The sequence below is a fragment of the Pygocentrus nattereri genome, chromosome 8, assembly GCF_015220715.1.
Source record: "Pygocentrus nattereri isolate fPygNat1 chromosome 8, fPygNat1.pri, whole genome shotgun sequence".
Lineage (NCBI taxonomy): Eukaryota > Metazoa > Chordata > Actinopteri > Characiformes > Serrasalmidae > Pygocentrus > Pygocentrus nattereri.
Genome location: NC_051218.1, coordinates 4,776,927 through 4,797,877, shown reverse-complemented (window position 1 = coordinate 4,797,877; position 20,951 = coordinate 4,776,927). Strand labels below are relative to the sequence as shown.

Sequence of the window (20,951 nt, the reverse complement as noted above, 5' to 3'; positions counted from 1 at the left end):
GAGTGAAAGGAAAACGTCGCCCAGAACGGAGAAACTTCAGTACAGATACACCAAAAATACTAAAGTACAGAAAATAATTACATTTACTTAGTTACTGTCCTCCACTGTTTGTTGGTGAGTCTAATGGGCCTTTCTGTCAACGTTGGAGCTTCTTGGTCATATTAAATGATAAAATGAACTACCACTCAATAAACTGTGGTTCTGCAAATGTAAATGTATAAACAATATCACTGCTTTATCACTATTGTAGTGATTGATGAGTAAAATTATATTCCATTATATTGTCCATATGCAACCATTATGCTCTGATGGACTTCGTGATCAAAGATGAAGGCCTTGAGTAAGAACAGTATGCTCTGGTTCATTAGGTCAGAAAAGGTCAAGAGCTAATGTCTCGATCGGTTCACCAAAGGATGAGAGTTTTGGTGTGGAATATTTTGCAGTCAGAGTCATGACTTGTATCAGTTCTGCTTTTTGGGGATAACAGGAAAGGCCTTTTTATTTATGTAAGCAATTCTAACTGTCAAAACATGGTTCGCTCTCTAAATGCTACTTCAGAGACTTCTGTTATCCAATCAGTTATTAGGACAGGCTTAGGACTGTACTGGGGTGTCATGGAGTATACAACCCCACTCCCACTGATCTGAGTGAGACATCACTGAAACCAAGGAGTCTGTCCTGGGCTTGTGATCGAGACACTTTGAATAAAAATTCATTTGAGCAAAAGACGCCACTCTCTTATATAATATCCATGTAACGCTATGACCGTTTAAATGATTCGTTTAAAATGTTTGCAATGCTTTATTTTATTTGAATTCATACAGTAGCATAAAAATGAGCATTAATAATACAGAAAAAGAAGCAAGATCAGCATATTTTTGCTGTCGGAACAAAACCTTGTATCTCAATTTTTGTCGTTTTCTAGTTTTTTACATAATTTGAAAATGTATTTTGTCCTTTATGTTGTGTCAAACTTTCATGATGAATGGACCAAAAGAAACTGCCTAAAATTGCTTAGAAATATGTCTGGTTCCATTGACCTGCATTCAAAGTAAAGTAGGTTTTTTCCTTCTCCTGTAAAGTTCCCACTTTGGAGATACGAGGTTTTGTTCCAACAGTAGCGATATACTGTATAGTGTATATTGCATAGAGGATAGACTGAATACTGAAATAATAATACTGAAAAAGCAAAGTGCTGATCGATAAATCATGCGATGATTAGAGGTTTGTTAAAAGCTTTTAGCTGCTCTGTTTGCTGCGTCTGGGCTGTGTTGAAGCTGCAGATCTGGAGTCTAGATTTACTGCAGGATTATTTCCTCCTCGCAGAAACGGCCCCTCTGCGTTTTAATCTGGAAAAAATGCAAATCAACTTTAAAATGGAAACAAATGTGTTTGACATAATCAAACATTTTTAATTTATTTTAAAATTTTTCTCTCAGAACAAAATCTTTGTATCTTTGTTTATTTTAACATAATTTGAAAACAGCGGCAGTTGTTGTGACAAAATGACTTAAATTACTGAGAGATCCAGTTTAATACAGCGATAAATCTGATGAGGTCACAGATGATGTCGTATTCCAGATTATTAAGAGCTGGTCAGTAATCTGTGCTGGTGTACGTGTTTAAAGTATCCATCCCAACCCTGAACACAGTGAGCTGCTGCTGCACAGGGTTAGAACTGACCTCATTCTTCTTACAGTCATTAGAGTCTCATCTGCTGATGTTCAGAAACACAATAAAACAGTAACCCGCATATATAAATATCCTCTAAAGTTAGATACTCACACATAGGCTGACTTTGGGCACTTTTGAACTTTTATGATATTTTTTGGTGAATTTTTAAAACAGACAAAGTCAAAACAGCCCAGAACAGGATGGCTAGTGGTTCGAACTGATGATGAGGAGAACCAAACATTCTTAGTTTTATAAGGGTTCAGCTGGCCTCGCCTGTGGCCAGCAGAGGGCGATGACGGCAGGGTGTCCAGCCTGCACCGCCAGCTGCTAGCAGAGGACGACGGCAACACGGGGTCATAACTTCAGGGAACTCCAATTCCCAGAAGCCCCCGGGCTGATTAGGCCCAACTTGACACACCTGCAGACTCCTCTACTTAAGGCTGTGGCAAACAGAGGCATTTGTCACACCTTTGTAGAGGGGTGACTGGTATGGTACTTAGTGTCAGAAAAGAAAAGAGTGGGCTGAGAAAAGAAAGTGGCCCAAAACTAAAGAAAAGCAGGCTAGAGGCAGCTACTGGGAAGTCCACCTTCCCTTCTTTTTAATGGGGGAGGTGTGTTTTGTTTTCAGTCTCTTACTTCATCTTTCTAGTTCAGCCTTTGTTTGAGAACGCTGGTTTCAGGATTTTATTTATTTATTTCTCCCCCATTTGTCATTCCCTCCATCTCCATTTTCATTTCTTTGGGGTGCCTTCGCCATTGGCACATGGGTAACTGCCAGTCAGTACGCGGTGGTTCGGCTTGGCTCCAGGTCACCTCAATCACAGCCTTCCAAACATGCACTCCATTGCTGTAGTGAATTTATTTGGTTCTCTTCACTGGTTTTTCAGTTCTGCAGTCGGGTCCACCTCCCTGCTGTCCCGTAACAAGTTTTTAATAACTCTAAAAGCCAATATTCCTTCATCAGCTCCACTACAGTTACACCTGAACACAAAGCACATGTTAAACATGGCCTGTTCAGGGTTAAATGACTCTGTATATAAACAATCAAAATCCAATACAACTAACTTTACTACTGCTATTAATTGCTAGATCCTAATGTCGGTGCATACTGATCAATGCACAATCCTGGGTTCATGACTAGGCCTTAGGGCCAGTGTCACACAGAGGCCTCAGCTCATTTTAACTCTGACGTTATCCAATCAGCAATGTCCTAACACATCTGTTTAGGCTCTGTGTATCTGGATGTCAAATGTCCTTGGGGGTTCTTGTCCACCTATAACTATTTCATCCAATCCCCTCTCTGTTGTCTTGTCGCATGATCATGCAAGGCTTGTGTGTGTGTGTGTGTGTGTGTGTGTGTGTAATCTCTGCTATTCTGATTAATAAATGGGGAAAGCCTTCTGAGTACAGACCTAGTCTCTGGTCATTTGAGTTTCCCCAGCTGGCTGGACTCTCAGAAGGACGAAGGGGGCTTCTGGCTAAGTTCACAGCTTTGGTATTAAGGTCAAACCATGGAACCTAAAACAAACAGGTCTTACATTAATTATAATAATAGTATTGATCACAACAATAATAATCTGGAGATAATGATCTGGTTACTAGCAGGACTGGTAGAAGTAATTTTTTTGATAGAATTATTGGTAGTTAATTTATTTATTTATTTTTACATATAACATACAGAAGCTTTTAAGACCCCCAGCCAAATATTCATGTCCTAAGTGAAAAGTTCTCATCCTCTGCAGAGAACAAACCTCTTTATTTACGTTTATTAAATGTCCTGTCACAGCAGTTCACTTTTTACTAGCACGTCATTTGACCAGAGTACGCAAACTTTTCCTCAAGACTGTAACACAGTATCTGTTTTAAAAGCTACAAAACATGTTAATGTTTACTCACACTGAGCATCTGAGGAGACGGTCATCAGCAAGACCAGCACCAAACACCCACAGCACATCTCCATCGCTCTGTCTATTAAGGAGGTGATGTGTCAAGGGGGGTCTTTAAGGAAAACACAAGCTTTAGAAGGCAGTATTAAGGTTTTTGTATATTCAGTTCCAAAAGTTCTGCTCAAAATACTTGGTGTGAGACTTTCTGTCTACAAGGCCAACTTGCTGCGTTTGATCCAGAGGTTCTGAGGCAGATTTTGGATGTAGACAAAATCCAAACGAAGCTCTGCATCAAGGCTGTATTTTCAGAGAATCATGTGAATGAAGACAAATGAGGCCTCGGTTGCTGCCCCAACACGTGGCTGCCTCAGTTTGTGTATGGAGGGTCTGGAAACCCCACCACCCTGTTCCATAGGGAGGTGGAACCACGGGCTGTATTTAAGAGTCTGTGGGTGGAGCAGACTTGCTGGTTGGAGCGCTCGAGTGCTGGAGCTGCGAAAGTTTGCTGAACAATGGATCCTGCTGGAAAGAGGAAGTCTTCTCCTGTTTCGGGGCATTTTTTGTGTGTGTGTGTGTGTGTGTGGGTGTGTGTGTGATCAGCTGCATATAAATATATACATTTTCGGGGGGGGGTATATGCTATAGACAAAAGTATTGGGACAAGCCTCCTAATTGAGTTCCAGTGTTTTAGCTACACCTATTGCTAACATAGGAGCAGGGGGCTGGGGTTGTTTTTCAGGGGTTGGTGTAGAAATCTTAATGCTTCAGCAGACCAAGACATTCTGAACAATTGTTCACTTCCATCTTTGTGGGAACAGTTGGGGAAGAACATTTACTGTTCCAGCACAAATGAGCCATTGCCCAAAGAGGCTCCGTAAAGGCTCAGCAGGGTGAGAACTTGACTGGCCCTCACCTCAGCCCTGACCTCAACCCTATACAGCACCTTTGGGATGGAAATTCTGAGCCAGGCCCTCTTGCCCAACATCCATATCTTCTGGATGAATGGACAAATTCCTACAGACTCTCTCCGAAATCTTGTAGAAAGCTTCCCAGAAGAGTGGAAGCTGTTACAGCTGCAAAGGGGGACCAACTCCATATTAATGAATGGGATGTCAAAGCTCCTGTAGGTGTACTGTATGTACATATAGTGTACATAAGTCTTGAAGTGCACACATGCTTCAACAGTTTTTATAGCTGTTTGTTTTAGAGGACTGGACCAATACAATATTCAATCTCTTCCAAAGACCATAAATGTTTGAGCTTTGATTTTCCAAAAGACCAAATAATAAATTTTCATAGTAAACAATACTTTTCAACAATGTTATGAACAAAGGCACTGAAGTTTGGGCAGAATTTTCTCACGTACTGACAATGCAGTAAATAACTGTCTCTGGGCAGTTGCTACAAAAAACCCAGCTGTTTCAGTATTTAAATTTTATTAAATCTTTAGCTGGATAGATTTTGACTTCACATCACACTTAAGTATTGATTAGTTAGCCAGATCTTCTGTTGCAATGTCTCCAAGAAAATGATTTCAATATAAAATAACAGGAGGTAGTGTTTTGTACCGGAGGTTTTAAGATGCATTATTTTTACAAAACTGAAAATAAAGGCAGTTTTACTTATAGAAGAATCTGTTGTGCTTGCTGTTCCAGAAGGAGCTTGAGTCCAATAATAACTCCAATTTATTTTTATAAGCCTTTACTTTCTTTCTCAGTAATTTTAATGCTCAAGTTATCATACTCGGAATAAATGCATGTCATTAAATCACAATACAATGATTTGACAAAGTTAAGCAAGGAAGCAGCTGGTTGAAGTTCATCAGAGACTCCCATCCATAGTCGGCTGTGGAGGATGAGGGGTTATGAGCTCATTCATGTGCTGGATCCTGCCTACGTATTCCAAACCAGACCCATGTGGATAAAGTCTTGCAACATTTTAGAAAACATTTTATACAACCATTATTTTATCCAGCAGGTTCTTTCACAGCTAAGCACTGTTGTTCTTTGTATTAGGTTTTAAAGGCAATGGTGGTCTCCAAGCATGAGGGAGCCATAGACAAAGCAAAGGGCCAAGATAAAGGTGGTGGCAGTGTCCTTAAAGTGAACCTGAAATCAAAAATTGATTTTTTTTTTTTTTTTTTGTCTGTAGTCACTAAGCACAATGCACTTGGTCATTTCATTCAAAATACAAAATGCTTTTCTCTGTAATCTGGCAGGCCTTATGGAAGCACTTGCACTTCTGGAACAGGTTGCTGTTATCAAAATAAAAGCCCATTCCTCTGCCAGTTCTTTTGAACACCAAAGCAATTTCAGCTGATCATTGCAGTAAAAAGGACTTGTTTCTTGCCTACTGAATGAATTCGGTCACCTTGTGAACAATCTGTTAACAGCTGGGTTGAGTGTCCTGTGCCTCTTAGCAATGGTATCTGGTTTAAGGAGGGTAAATATGTGGCTCCTGATGCCTTGCTTTCCTATTTGATGGCCACTATACGTAGTCTAGGCCACCCCAGTGTAATCCAGAAGGTACATCACTTCAGCCATGTGTGGTGGAACCGTAAGTCATTGTCTAGATGTTTCAACTGCCTTAAGGCCAATTCAGGCCCTGTAGTCTCGCTCTCCTACCAAACCCCACCAAGCAGGCTTTTATAGGAAATGCAGTTGGATTAATTACTATGGTTTGACAACTTGTAGGTCATCAACATGGATTGAGAGACAAACCACTACTAAAGGTACTAGCTTACTGCTAGTGGGGTGTCCCAAAGGTCAGAGAGTGATCAAAGAAGTCACTTTACTGGGAAGATTTGACCAGATGTAGCAAGGTTGTTGGAGATAAAGTGGCCTCTCTATTGACCTCGAGCATCTGGTCCGGTTGAAAGGATGAATAGAACTTTTTGAAGACCAGACTGAAAGCTTTACATGTTATACTTTTGTAATATCAGAGCCTTGACCAACAGGAATAATCGGCAGTCGCTGAGAGTATTATGGGTCATCGAGTGTCACTCCCTAGGACTATTGACTTGAAAGCTGCAGCCATGCATGTTATTTCTGGTAATCTACTGCAATGTTGCCGGACTTTATCTGAAGTCATTGCGGCCACTCAAACAGGTGTTGGATGCATGGAAAGAACCGACTAAGGAAGGCCTATTGTCCCTGGTCAGGAGGAGGCTCTGCGATGTTTAGGTCACAGGGGTTAACCTCCACAGGGGTTAACCTCCCCTTTGCAGCAAGTGCTCCGACACCCCAAGAGGCCAGGACCCGTGTTAGGTCGGAAAAGGTGTCCATGACAATGGGTAAAACCATAAGTTTACAAAAAGGCATAGAACGCTGTTTGCGTATTCGGAATAGGAAGCTGCCACTGCATCATGTACTGTGGTATACTGTGAAAGTTGACGATACCATAACTTCTTGCTTCATCAAAATGTAACTGACCCATGAACATCCATATAAATCTACCTGGTATAATGGAATTCCCCTTTCTGTGCTGCCTTCATGCTTGGTTAAACTCAATATGGCCTGAGTTTATGGGAACAAGGCTTATCCATCACTCCCAGTTGATTCATGTGTGGCTTGTTACATGGCTGTAGTCATGACCTCTATTACAGTCCATACTGATCCATGGGTCATATTACAATGTCATGGAACTCTTGCATTGTGTGAAGAGAGATCTTGGCATTACCAGATCAGATAAACATGGAATGGTCACGTTATAAAAGACCCTCGGTCCTGTATTGTGGAGCCTGGAGGATGGGGAATTTCCATTAGGAGGCATCGTGGATGCCCTACAGCAAATATTAGTTGGCTTATGCCACACAGGAACTAGCTAATGAGACTAGTAAAGATCTCTGCTTAGTGAAGGATGATCTCTACAGGACGTGGTGCTGGAAAATAGAAGGGTCTTAGACTTTCTGACCAAAAGGGAGTTGTATGTTCTCAATACTTTCTGCTACCTTCTATGCTCTAGATAATTACTAAAACATTGATAAATACATTGCACACTCTCGTGGAATTATTCCAAACCCTGCTCCAGAAGGACCTCATAAGATCTTCAACTGGGTTAGTAACAACTTTGGAGATTTGTTTTCTGGGATCTTGCAGCTATTGCTCCAATACATATTTATTTTTGCCTCATTTCTCTGGTGCTCATTGACTAAACTACACTGGCGTAGTCATTCCTTATGAATATAACAGTTCATTTCCTCAGTTTCCTGTACATGGACTAAAGGGAAAGAGGCCCATCTTTAGGACCTGCAGAAAGAGGGAAATGGTGGTCATATTGCTCTAAGAGGATAGGATAGATTAAGTGAAAACATACATTTTTATAATTTAGAACCATTTTTCCAACTGTTATTGGACCAATTCAACCCATCCGTGCAGTGAAACACCCACATGCATGCACACTTGGCCAGAGCGGTGGGCAGCCCTATCCACGGCACCTGGGGAGCAATTGAGGGTTAGGTGTCTCTCAAGGGCACTTCAGTCATGGACTGTCAGCCAAGGGGATTGAAGCGGCAACCTTCCGGTCACAGGTCTGGTTCCCTAACCTCCAGCCCAAGGAATCTATTGCTGTGTATTGTTTAGTGCTATGTGATGTTTTTTTCTTATTTATTTATCCCTACATAGTCATGTTGGTCACGCCCATCGTGTATGACCTGGGCCTGTCAGTCTGTTTAATGGGCTTGCTTTGTCTGGTAATGGAGCACAATTAATGACCTTCAATACTCCAGACATGTGACTGCTCCCTCTTTAGCTTGAAAATAGCCAACCAAAACAGACACAGCTCTAGCCACCAGAATCTTTAATGCCCTGATCATTTATTAGTCCAGCTTTCCATAGGAGTTTAAATATGAATATACTCTTGTTTTTAGTTTTTCTACCAGGTTATAAGAATATGATCTAGCACTTTCAAGAGCCTCATGGTAATTTGCTAGAGACTATGCTATTCCCACTGATGGTTGAGGGTGCAGAGGAGTGAACAGCTCTAATCGTACAGAAGCTCTGTATGAACTACAGCATGCAGAAATCACTGAGCTGCTGGAACCCTAAAGGTCATAGTTTCCACAGTGCTCTGCTCCTGTGTGGTGGACGCGTGGACATCTTCCGTCTTGTTCAACTCACTCGTAGGTGTGGTGACATTGAAAAACCTAGGTGGCTCAGTGCTCTGCTGCTGTGTAAGAGATGCCAGGACATCTTCCTCCATGCAAAATTTACCTTCAGGTGTTGTAACTCAAACACATGAATAGCACAGTAGCTGCTGATTTTAGCTTCTTTTTTCCTCATCTGATTATTCAGCAGAAGATTTTAACTAATACAGACAAATGTTTTACTATATAATAAAACACAAACCCAGAAACACTGTATGGACACAAGTACTGGGACACCTACTCATTACACCTACAGGAGATGAGAATGACCTCCCATTCTAAATCCATAGGTGGATGTTGGAGTTGGTCCACCTTAGAAGCTGTAACAGCTTCCACTCTTCTGGGGGGGCTTTCAACAAGATTGTGTCTCATCCAGGGGAGCATTTGTGAGGTCAGTCACTGACATTGGATGAGAGGGCCTGGCTCACAATCTCTGTTCTAGTTTATCCCAAAGGTGTTGGATGGGGTTGAGACCAGAGCTCTGTGAGGGCCAGTCAAGTTCTTCCACACCAAACTCACGCAGCCATGACTTTATGGAGCTGCATTGTGCACTGGGGCTCAGTCATGCTGGAACAGGAAAGATTCTTCCCCAAACTGTTTCCATGAAGATGGAGCACACAATTGTCCAGAATGTCTTGGTCTGCTGAAGCATTAAGATGTCTCTTCACTGGAACCAAGGGGTCTTGGCCCTGAAAAACAACCCCATATCATCCCTCCTCAGCCAAACTTTACAGTTGGCACAGTGAAGTATAGCAGGTAACGTTCTCCTAGACTCGTCCTTCAGACTGACAGATATGTGCGATTAATCACTCAACAGAATGTTTCCACTGCTCCAGAATCCAGTGGTGGCTGCTTTTACTCCACTTGATCTGACGCTTTGCATTGCTTCTGGTGATGTGAGACTTGTATGCAGCTGCTAAGCCATGGAAACCCATACCATGAAGCTCCTGGTGCATAGATTTTGTGCTGATAATGTTAGAGAAGGTTTGGAAGTCCAGTTACCAAGTCAACAGAGCACTGGTGAATATTATGCATTTAATAAATGCTTGTCAAGGCAATCTGCACTGAAGTCTGTCTTTTCTATTGCCAAGGAAGAGCGCAGGAAAGTCTGTTTGCAGAAAAAGGTTTATTGGAAGAGCACTGTGTACATCTTCTACAAACCCATTATAAAAAACAGCAGCTTTATTCTTTTATTTGTCATTCTTTTGTCCTCTCCTCTCCCAATGCTCTAGTTTCAATCATAAAAGGCCAAAGACAGTGTTCTTATAGAATCATATCCTGACCTAAAACAAGAAGAGCTGGCTTTCTTGGGTGTTTGGATCCTGTTGTAAACACTTTTTAGTGTTGTACTCTGTACTCTGCATGTTCTGTCCCATCCATCCAGTTGCGGGGGCAGCATCCTAAGCAATGAGGCCCAGACCTCCCTTTCCCCAGCCACTTCCACTAGCTCTCCAAGGGACATTCCGAGGCACTCCCAGGCCAGCTGGGCAATATAGTCACGCCAGCCTGTCCTGGGTCTTCCCTGGGGTCTCCTCCCAGGTGGACTTGCCTGTGACACCTCCCGAGGGAGGCGTCCAGGAGGCATCCTAACCAGATGCCCGAACCACCTCAGCTGGCTCCTCTCGACGTGAAGAAGCAGCGGCTCCACTCCGAGTCCCTCCCGGATGACCGAACTTCTCACCCTATCTCTAAGGGAGAGTCCAGACACCCTGCGGAGGAAACTCATTTCGGCCGCTTGTATTTGCGATCTTATTCTTTCGGTCATTACCCAAAGCTCATGACCATAGGTGAGGGTGGGAACGTAGATCGACCGGTAAATCGAGAGCCTTGCCTTATGGCTCAGCTCTTTCTTTCCCACAACAGACCGGTAAAGAGCCTGCATCACTGCTGACCCAGCACCAATCCGCCTGTCAATCTCCCGCTCCCTTGTACCATCACTCGTGAACAAGACCGAAGATACTTGAACTCCTCCACTTGAGGCAAGAGCCTATCCCCGACTCAGAGAGGGCTCTCCACCCTTTTCTGCCTGAGAACCATGGTCTCGGATTTAGAGGTACTGACTCTCATCCCGGCCGCTTCACACTCGGCTGCAAACCTGATGTCCCTAATAGGACCACATCATCTGCAAACAGCAGCGATGTGACCCTGAGGTCACCAAACCGGACACCCTCCGTCCCCTGACTACGTCTATCCATAAAAATTATTAATAGAATCGGTGACAAAGGGCAGCCCTGACGTCCAACTATCACTGGGAACAAGTCTGACTTACTGCTGGTTATGCAAACCAAACCTCATAGCAAAGGGCTATATACAAAGAGCAATGTTGAAAAGGCGTGTCAGCCAAGATGGCCCAACATCCAGAGCCTTGAGGAACTTCTTAACTACCTTAGCAACTTCAGCCTCAGTAATGGACAAGCCTATTCCCATGTCTCCAGACTCTGCCTCCTTACTGGAGAACATGTCGGTGGGATTGAGAAGGTCCTCAAAGTATTCCTTCCACTGCCCAATGATGTCTTCAATCAAAGTCAGCAGCACACCATCTCCACTATATACAGTGCTAGTGGCAGACTGCTTTCCCCTTCTGAGTCGCCTGACGGTTTGCCAGAATCTTTTCGGAGCCGACTTGGTCACTTTCCAAGGCCTCACCAAACTCCTCCCATACACAGGTTTTTGCCTTGGCGACGACTGAAGCCGCAGATTGCTTGGCCTGTCGATACTGGCCAGCTGCCTCTGGTGTCCCACAGGCCAACCATGCCCAGTAGGACTCCTTCAGCTTGACGGCATTTCTCACCTGGGGTGTCCACCACCGGGTTTGAGGATTGCCGCCCCGACAGGCACCAACTACCTTACGGCCACAGCTAGTCAGCTGCTTCAACAATGGAGGAACAGAACATGGCCCATTTTGAGTCAATGTCCCTCACCTCCCCCGATATCTGGTCAAAGTTCTGACGGAGGTGTGAGTTGAAGATCAATCTGACAGGTTCTTCTGCCAGACGTTCCCAGCAAACCCTCACTATATGTTTGGGCTTGCCTGGTCTGACCGGCATCTTCCCCCACCACCTGATCCAACTCACCACCAGGTGGTGTTCAGTTGACAGCTCAGCTCCTCTCTTTACCCGACTGTCCAAAACACATGGCCGCAAGTCCAATGACACGACTACAAAGTCAATCGTTGAAGTGTGGCCTAGGGTGTCCTGGTGCCATGTGCACTTATGGACATCCTTGTGTTCAAACATGGTGTTCGTAATGGACAAACTGTGGTTTGCACAGAAGTCCAAAAACTGAACACCACTCGGGTTCAGATCAGAGAGGCCATTCCTCCCAATCACACCCCTCCAGGTCTCACTGTCATTCCCCATGTGAGCGTTAGTCCCCCCGTAGGACAATAGTCTCCAGGAGGAGCACTTTCAAACACCCTTCCCAAGGCTGGGTACTCTGAACTGCTGTTCGGTGCATAAGCACAGACAACAGTCAGGACCCATTCCCCAACCTGAAGGCGTAGGGAAGCTACCCTCTCGTCCACCGGAGAAAACCCCAACATACAGGTACCGAGTCGAGGGGCTATGAGAGAGCCCACACCTGCCCGCTGCCTCTCACCATGGGCAACTCCAGAAAAGAATAAAGTCCAGCCCCTCTCAAGGAGATTGGGCCCAGAGCCCAAGCTGTGTGTTGAGGTGAGGCTTACTATATCTAGCCGGTATCTCTCAACCTCGCGCACCAACTCAGGCTCCTTCCCCGCCAGTGAGGTAACGTTCCAAGTTCCAAAAGCCAATTTCAGCAACCGAGGATCAGGTAACCCAGTTCCGGGCAGGGTACACAAGTCCTGCTTTTGTCTTTTCATAGGGGTTATTATGGATCAAACTTTGTCTGACCTGTCACCTAGGACCAGTTTGCCATGGGAGACCCTTGGAGCGACACAGTAACATATTTAAAATAAAAAATACAAGATAATACATGAATATTATGTCCCAGATCTTATGACTTGGTATATAATTTTATATTGATCAGAGCGGTTTTCCTGTTTTGTCTTGACTTTTTTTTTTTATCTGTTGTCTTTATTTGATTACTTCTTTTTAATACCATATAATGCAAGATTAATAGAAAGTAATCAGCTTATGTTGCTTCAGTACAGTGATCACTTGAGTACACGTCATATTCCAGATTAAGAGTTGGTCAGTAATCTGTACTGGTGTACGTGTTTTAAAGTAACCCTCCCAACCCTGAACACAGAGCTGTATTTAACCTGTTGCTGTACAGGGTTAGAACTGACCTCATTCTTCTTGGTCACTAGTCTCATCTACTAATATTCAGTTACAATTTAGATCTAATAAACAGACAGAGGTGTTTATCACAATAAAGCAGTAATTCATATACATCTTGTGATGAGGCAGATGCGTTGCCCATCACCAGAGATTGTGTGTGTGTGTGCAATACTTACCTGAACACCTACCTGTGATACTCACCTGTTGACAGTTACCTTGCAGAGGCAGCAAAAGGGAGGCTAAGCAGATAGAGCTCACTCATGAATGTGCCGAAGGGCCCACGGCTAGCTCATGAGAGGGGTGATGTTTGTAGCCTATGCCACAGAAAGTGGAGTAAGACAGCATAGCAGCTAGACACTTTTATCGGTAATGGGATCTTGAGGCCTTGTAATATCGGTTGTGCTTTTATTTATCCTTGTTTTTAATCCACACTTGTGGGACAGCAACACCCCTGCTGAGGAGAATGGAAGAGCTCAGGTAATGCAGGGGCAGGGCTAACCCTATAAGAAGTGAGGGAAAGTATCTGAGCTAGCCTTCCTCCCAGAATCTCACCTCAGATTGTGAGGAGATTGAGGAGTAGAGCAAAGCTAGACAATTTAGTCTTATGGCCTTGCGGCCTAAGACTACTTATACTTACCTGTGCTGCTATTGAGTCAGGTCAACATTTTAACCATCGTTTATTTTGTGTTTGTACAGTTTTCTTTTGTGTTTTCACTTTTGTAAATAAATCACGCCAGTGTTTGCAAAGAATCATTCCGAGTCGGTCCATCTTCAGCCTGCATCTGCATTCCTTATACCCATTCAGCTACAACCTACCCGGTGACTTCGTGTCTCCTCACGGAGTTCGGCGAAGCATCGTCACACATCTTTTTAAAGTTAGATACTCACATGTAGCCGAGCTCTCGCTAGAGAAAATGTGTTTTTACAATTTTTATGATGTATTCTTCTGTAATTTGAAGATATTTTAAAGTCGAAACAGCACTGATCAGGGCAAGGGCTAAAGGCTGCGGAAGAGAAGAGAATATGTTTAGTTCATGTTCATTACTGAAAAACCAACGCACCTTCATCGGCTCCACTACGGCCGCACCTGAACACAAAGCACATGATAAATACAGACTGTTCAGATGATGGTGCCCAAACATCAGCTACAACACATTTTACAAATTAGTACAAACTAACTACTAATAATGACAATAGTCATACTAGGCTATTAATAGATCAAAGGAAATATTAGCTATTATTAGTTAATACGAGTAATTGGATATTTTTATTTGTAGTATATTCTACAGACATATGCAGATTTTTGAACTCTCGTGTCAAAGAACATGTGTTGCTCATGTTCTAGTTTTTCTAAAGAAAATACACTTCAGCACGTTTTAATAAACAATTAGTATTTATATGAAAAAACAATTATACATATGATCACACACACATATAAGCATATTGCTGTAGTCAGAAGAACACCTCTTCTCTCAAATGATCATTTTAAAAGAAAAGTAGGTTTTTGCCTTCTCCTCTAATGTAAGTCAAAGGAACCAGACTTTTTTTCCAAGGTCATTTTGGGCCATTCTTTGTGAAACTCGCACACAACATAAAGAGCAACAGGCAACTTTAAAACCTGTCAAACTGAAAAATGACAAAGGACATACGAGGTTTCCTTCTGACAGCAGCGATATGTTATGATGCATGACGGCATGGTATCAATTTTTAAAAACAGAAAAATGTCCAACTCACTGCAAGCATCCGAGGAGACGGTCATCAGCAGGACCAGCCCCAGCACCAAATGCACACAGCTCATCTCCATCTTCTCTGCAGGCGTCTGAAGCTCTGAATGATTCTCTTATCTAGAGTCTCTGTTATATAAAAATTCATGTAATTTTCTGTCCTTTATTTAAGGCTCTGCCCCCCTACGGCCTCTTCCGTTCACCACATCTTCCTCTCAGAGCCCAGAGCAGAAGCTCTAGTATGAAGATCATTGATAGCAGCTCTGATGTATCTGATAAGCTCAGTGCACTAAACACCAGACAGTGGCTGAAAACCTGTGACGAGTTGACAGAAATGAGACACTTGTGGGTGTAAGGACAATGGCGGTTTAATAACTAACAGCAAACCAGAATCAAAAGGGCAGAGCAAAAGTCGTCATCGTTAAACAGGCCAAAGGATTCAAACACAGGTCAGTCAGGAGAGGCACAAGTACAAAAAGGATGAAGCAACAGGTCAGAAACGGGATAAACAAAGCAGGGGTCAAAAACACGGAACATGGGCAATCAGAATAACACCGCTCGGTAGGTTTCACTAAATTAAACTCACTGCTAAATAAGAATCTTTCAAATGAAATTAGATGCATATTTGAAAACATTTGTAGAAAATTACGCAAAATGCTTTTTAAACTAGTATTTGGATTGTGTTTCTGTAAAAACTGCAGTTCAAAAAATATGAGTCTACAGAGTCTACAGAGACAATGTGACTCCTAACAATCACCTGGAAAAGCTGGTCGACCCCGAAACTGCCCCCCGTCAGATATGCCGCACTTAAAGCTTTCCTCTTTAAGAGAGAGGAGAAAATCAAGCTGCTTTAGATCTGAAAACATCCACAGGTGTTTGTCCATCCGTCCACTGGGAGAAGACGACTCAGCCTCAGAAAGAAGATAAAAACTAAAGAATAAGAGCAAAAATCTACTGTGTTCAGCCTCAAACTGCAGCTAAAGTGCATCAGATTACACAGATGGGCTTTCATCACCATGAAAACACACGCGTCATCTAAACCGCTTATCCTCCTGGGTCGCCGTGTGGTGCTGGAGCCTATCCCAGCTGTCATTGGGCAGAAGACAGGATATACCCTGGATAGGTCTCCAGTCCATCACAGGGTAGACAGACCGACGTACACATTCACACCAAGGGGCAGTTTAGCAGGTCCAGTTGACCTGACTGCATGTCTTTGGACTGTGGGAGGAAACCAGAGAACCTGAAGGAAACATGGGGAGAACAAACTCCACACAGAAATGATGCCATGAAAACAGAATAACGGACACGCTTAATGTCTACGTTCATCATAAATCATGATTCTTGGTCAAAAGCATACTGAGATCCATGTGCAGAAATCCAAAGCGTTTATTTACTATTGTATGTACTGATCTGTCATTATGAACAATGAGTGTCTGTACAGAGTGAAATGTTAAGACAGGCAGATTATGTGGGCAGCACAGCTCTGATATGCACTAAGAAAAATGTGCTCTTATGTTCTCATTTGATTTGGACCACACAGGGTTCAATAGAAGTCAACTGAGAGCCACAATTTATGCCAGTCTGGTTTAGCTGTTTGGTGAATACAAGGACAGTGTTCACAAGTCAAAGCAGACTGAACTACAGAAAAAATTAGTTAGTGTATCACAGTCAAAGCATTTTGACTGGATTAGAGAGCTGCAGCTCCTCTCACTGGACATGTTTCATCATGACTAGACTTAAACTTCACTTCTGATTGATTAGATTAAGAGACCCTTATTAGTCCCACAACAGGGAAATTTTCACCTCCACGAAGTGAAACACCACATACACTCAAGTAAGCACACACGCACACTAGAGGGCAGTGAGCACACTTGCCCGGAGCGGTGGGCAGCTCAATCCGCAGCGCCCGGGAGGAGTTGGGGGTTAGGTGTCTTGCTCAAGGACACCTCAGTCATGTGCTGTTGGCTCTGGGGATCAAACCGGCAACCTTCCGGTCACAAGGCTGGTTCCTCACTCATGCTCCTGTAAGCTCCTGGTTAGCTATCTGACATCATATCTGCACTAGAGAGGTTCGTGGTCCTGGCATTGCGTAAAAAACTATTTGTAATTATGACATTTGGCAGACTTAGTTTGATCATTTTACACAGGTAGGCGAAGGTGGTGTTGGGAGTCTTGCCCAAGGACTCTTATTGGTACAGTGGCGGCTGCTGACCCAAGTGGGGATTAAACCCCAGTCTACAGTGTAGAAGGTAGGTGTTACCCACTACACTAACCAACCACTCACTAGTATTAGGTCCCATGTTGGCTCACTAATCGACTTCTTTTTCTGTAAGATCAAGAAGTCTATGGTCTATGGTCAAATTGAAATGAGCATATCAGATTTCGGTCAATGAGAGGCTTATTCAGCTTTCTAAAGAACTAGTACATAATCTTGATGCACTGAGGGGCTCTGATCGGAGTTATCAGTTGTCAAAGCATTTACTAAATCAGCAGTGTATCACCATAAAAACATTAATGAGATCAGAGACTTTCTGACTGAAGCTGGAGAGCTTGAGAAACTCACCCAGGCCTTTTTTTCTAGCAGGATTGATCACCGTAATGGTCTCCTAACTGGACTCCCAAAAAAGACAAACAGCTTCAGCTGATGCAGAAGTCTCCAGAGTCTCACTAGGAGTAAAAGAAGGAACACCCCTACCTCCCAGTCTTAAATCCTTAAACTAGCTACTGGTCTGTTACAGAATAGAGTGTAAAGATCCATTACAGGTCCATAAATGGATCTTTTAAAAGAGAGATAATAAGTGAACTTAAAGGATAATTCCACAAAAGTTTCAACTTTTCTGCATAATTCAGTGTCTGGCATGTAAACAGAGTGGTTTGGTGTGAAATAGTTTATTTGTAGAGACTCTTTACAGTGGTGGTGATGGGAACCAAGAGTTCCCTAAGAGCAAAGGGAGGCCCAGCTCAGTATTAGTTTAGTGTTCCTAATAAAGTGCTCCATGGTTGGCTGTAAATATGGCCCATATGTGGGCCAATACAGCTCATCCCTGCAACTACAGGTCCTCATCATGATCTTGCCATCTCATTCAAGAACTCTCTAATTGTTCCATCTGCAGAGGCAAGAAGTTTTATTGTGACTCAGGAGCGATAACTGGCCATCCAGACTCACATCGCGAACCTGACTCGGTCATGCAGGTTCCTCCTGTACAACATCCGTAGGATCCGACCCCTTTCTTACGCGAGAGGCCGCCCAGGTGCTGGTGCAGTCTCTGGTCATCTCAAGGCTTGACTACTGCAACTTGCTCTTGGGTGGTCTTCCCATGCCAGGCCATCAAGCCTCGTTTTGATTGCGGCAGATTGCGGCAGCATGGCTCGTGTTCAACCTCCCCAAGTTCAGCCACGTCACCCCACTGCTGCGCTCCCTTCACTGGCTTCCTGTAGCTGCATGAATCAGATTTAAAACCCTAATGCTGGCCTACACAGCCAAAAATAGACCAGTCCCTTCCTGCTTGATGGCAATGGTGAAATCTCGAACTGTACCACAAGCTTTGAGTACAGCTCGACTTGACCCGCCATCCTTCAAGGTGCATGGAAGACAAGCGTTGACAATGTTCTCTGTGCTGGAGCCCAGGTGGGGGAACGAACTCCCACTGGCTGTCCGGACAGCAGAGTCTCTCACTGTCTTCAAACGCAGACTGAAGACCGTCTCTTAATTCAGTGCTGATTTAAGTGCTGATTGTCATGTATTGTACCTTCTCTAGCTAGACAAATCACTTCTTGTAAGTGTCCCTGGATAAGAGCGTCTGCTAAATGCTGTAAAAGTGGTGGTTTTGGTGTTGGTGCTCGTATGTAAGCATTTTAGAAGCCTAGTCCTTAACCTTATGACCCCTAGGTTAGACACACACAGCTTTACACTCACCATTTGCACTCATGTTTCACTGAAACCTTTCTAAAACAGCTTCTTTCATGTGTTAGACGCTTATATGTAACTACATTTTACATACAAGCACATTGTCCACTCCACTCAGGTGACCAGTTTGCCCTCTTGTGGACAGTGGCTGCTACTGCACTCCTGTCCCAGCGCATGTCTGTTAGATGTTAATGATGAAGAGGATAATAATGTTCCTCTGATAACTAATGGAAATGGGCATCATCATCATCGATTTGTGTCTGCTGAGGTCAGAACAGGTTTGCTTTCAAACGCCACTGCTGTTTTTCATTCACACTCATTTGGTTATGGTTATGTCACTCATTCTTCCATGAGGGGATGCTGAAATAAAGAGCAGGGGCGGATGTGGCCACCTACGCCAGAAGTAGTCAAAAGGGTATTCCACAGATTTTTCTAACATTTTCTACATATGTAAATCACTGAGGTGTAAACAGTGTTTCCGACTGGTTTTGTTATAGAGGAACCTGCCAATTCAGGCTTTCTTTACAGTGGTAAATGAGTCAGTGGTGATAGGAACCAGGGGACTTTAAGGGGATTTAACACAAATATAGCCATTTTATTTACTATGTGAGTGTTTCACTTTAATGGGGTCATAGATAACATCTGAGATCCGCTCCATGTAACACGTTTCTGTACAGCTCCAGCTGGTCTGACTACACTGTAATAAACCCTTGCTGGATCATATGTATTCAGATAATATTGTCCCTATAATACAGTGTTAATAAGCCGGTGGCCTGAGTGTCAAAATGTACTCAATGATAAATGATGACTGATGTGGATGGTTGTGTTGACAGTAATGTAGATACTTATGTGACGGCTCAATTTGCCCTATTTCAGTTGCAGAACGCCACCAACCGAAAGGGCAGTTTTGTTTTTGGGTTTTTTTTTTTTCCTTTGTTTGTGGAGTGATGAAATTGATCTCCCCCTACTCCCCCATGACCCTCACTGCTGTGGGCAGGGCTTCTTCTCCAGGTTCTTCTCATGTGAAAGGTGCCAGTTATGACCTACAACCTACCTTGTACAGACATTGGCCGTTTTATCAGAAACACCATATTTTGTAAGTATCTGCACTAAAAAATGTGACTTCTTAAATTTACTTGATTCAAACATTTAAATCAAATAAATGCAGTGCAGCAGTTTTTCAGTGCAGTTACTGACAGTAGCCCATGTGTTGCTATACACACCCTACACGGCCGTAGTGTGGTACGAGTGTATCGAGCGCAGCAGTGTTACTGTTATCGATAAAAGCTGCATACAAGTTTGCAGAGGATCTGATCCTGGATCAGTCTGTGTGACTGCCTTTAAATCAGTATAAGGAGCTGAAGTCCATCCTGCTCTTTGAAAGCTCAATGTCCAAATACAGGAATGCTGCACTTTAGTAACTCGCCATGTCCTACATGTGGACAATTAAGCTCCTTTTGTTTCTATGAGGCTCACTAATAGGATCTAAGGCTAGACTATAACAGGCCAGAGAGAACACACTGAGCAACACATACAAAACCACTAACCTCAGCTCTTCACCTGCGTTTGAGAAAATAAATCATCAGCATGGTTTTCTACACATCTGTGACCTTCGTAAGTAAAAGTGACATACCTGAAAACACACACACTCGTCCGCGATGCGAGTTCAAACACTCGTTCTTCTGATTCTCCTGATGCTCACACAGTTTCTGCTCTGAACTCGTAAGCTGTGAAGAAGCTATCAGTAACACAGGACTCGAGTCAGCTTATCACTAATTCTTATCTAAACTTCTTCCTCTACCATTTCCAAACCTCTCCCTAAACATTCCCTAACCGTACTGTAGCATTTCCCTAACTCTTCTCTATTCCAGTGTTTCTCAACCTGGTCCTCAGACAGGCCACATTTTCCTTCATCCCTAAGTGTTGCAAGCTTGGTTGGAGCAAAAACCCTTCCCTGGTTGGGAAACACTGGTCTAACCAAAACTGTTTTTTAAACATTCCCAGACCCAAGACCTCTCCTTTCCCCAAACATTCCCAAACCTCTCTTTAGCCACTTCCAAACTTTCCCCTAACTATATCCAGAACTTTAACAATTCATGAACCTCTCACCTTCTTCGTAACACTACAGCCCAAAACCATTTCACTGTGTTGATTTTTCTTCGTTATTATTGTCTGTTCTGTCTACCTAACTGTACATTATTACTATTAAAGATGAAACGGTTATGCTACACACAACATTGTGCATCATCCTTATCTCAGATCTACACATGGCTTCTGTGGTTCTGCTGATGTGTGTGCTCACCGTAATCAGCGGCTGCAGCGCTGCTGTCTTACTCGTAATAATGAGACGATGGA

At 43.3% G+C, this 20,951-nt stretch overlaps 1 long non-coding RNA gene across 1 annotated transcript; it reads right to left on the bottom strand.

Moving 5' to 3' along the window:
* Window positions 1–1,165: 1,165 nt before the first annotated feature.
* LOC119263812 lies at window positions 1,166–3,888 on the bottom strand. The gene is made up of 3 exons (XR_005130540.1): window positions 3,571–3,888; window positions 3,087–3,192; window positions 1,166–1,349 (listed from the first exon to the last, which is right to left on the bottom strand). It is a non-coding gene; the product is annotated as an uncharacterized LOC119263812 (long non-coding RNA).
* Window positions 3,889–20,951: the final 17,063 nt, after the last annotated feature.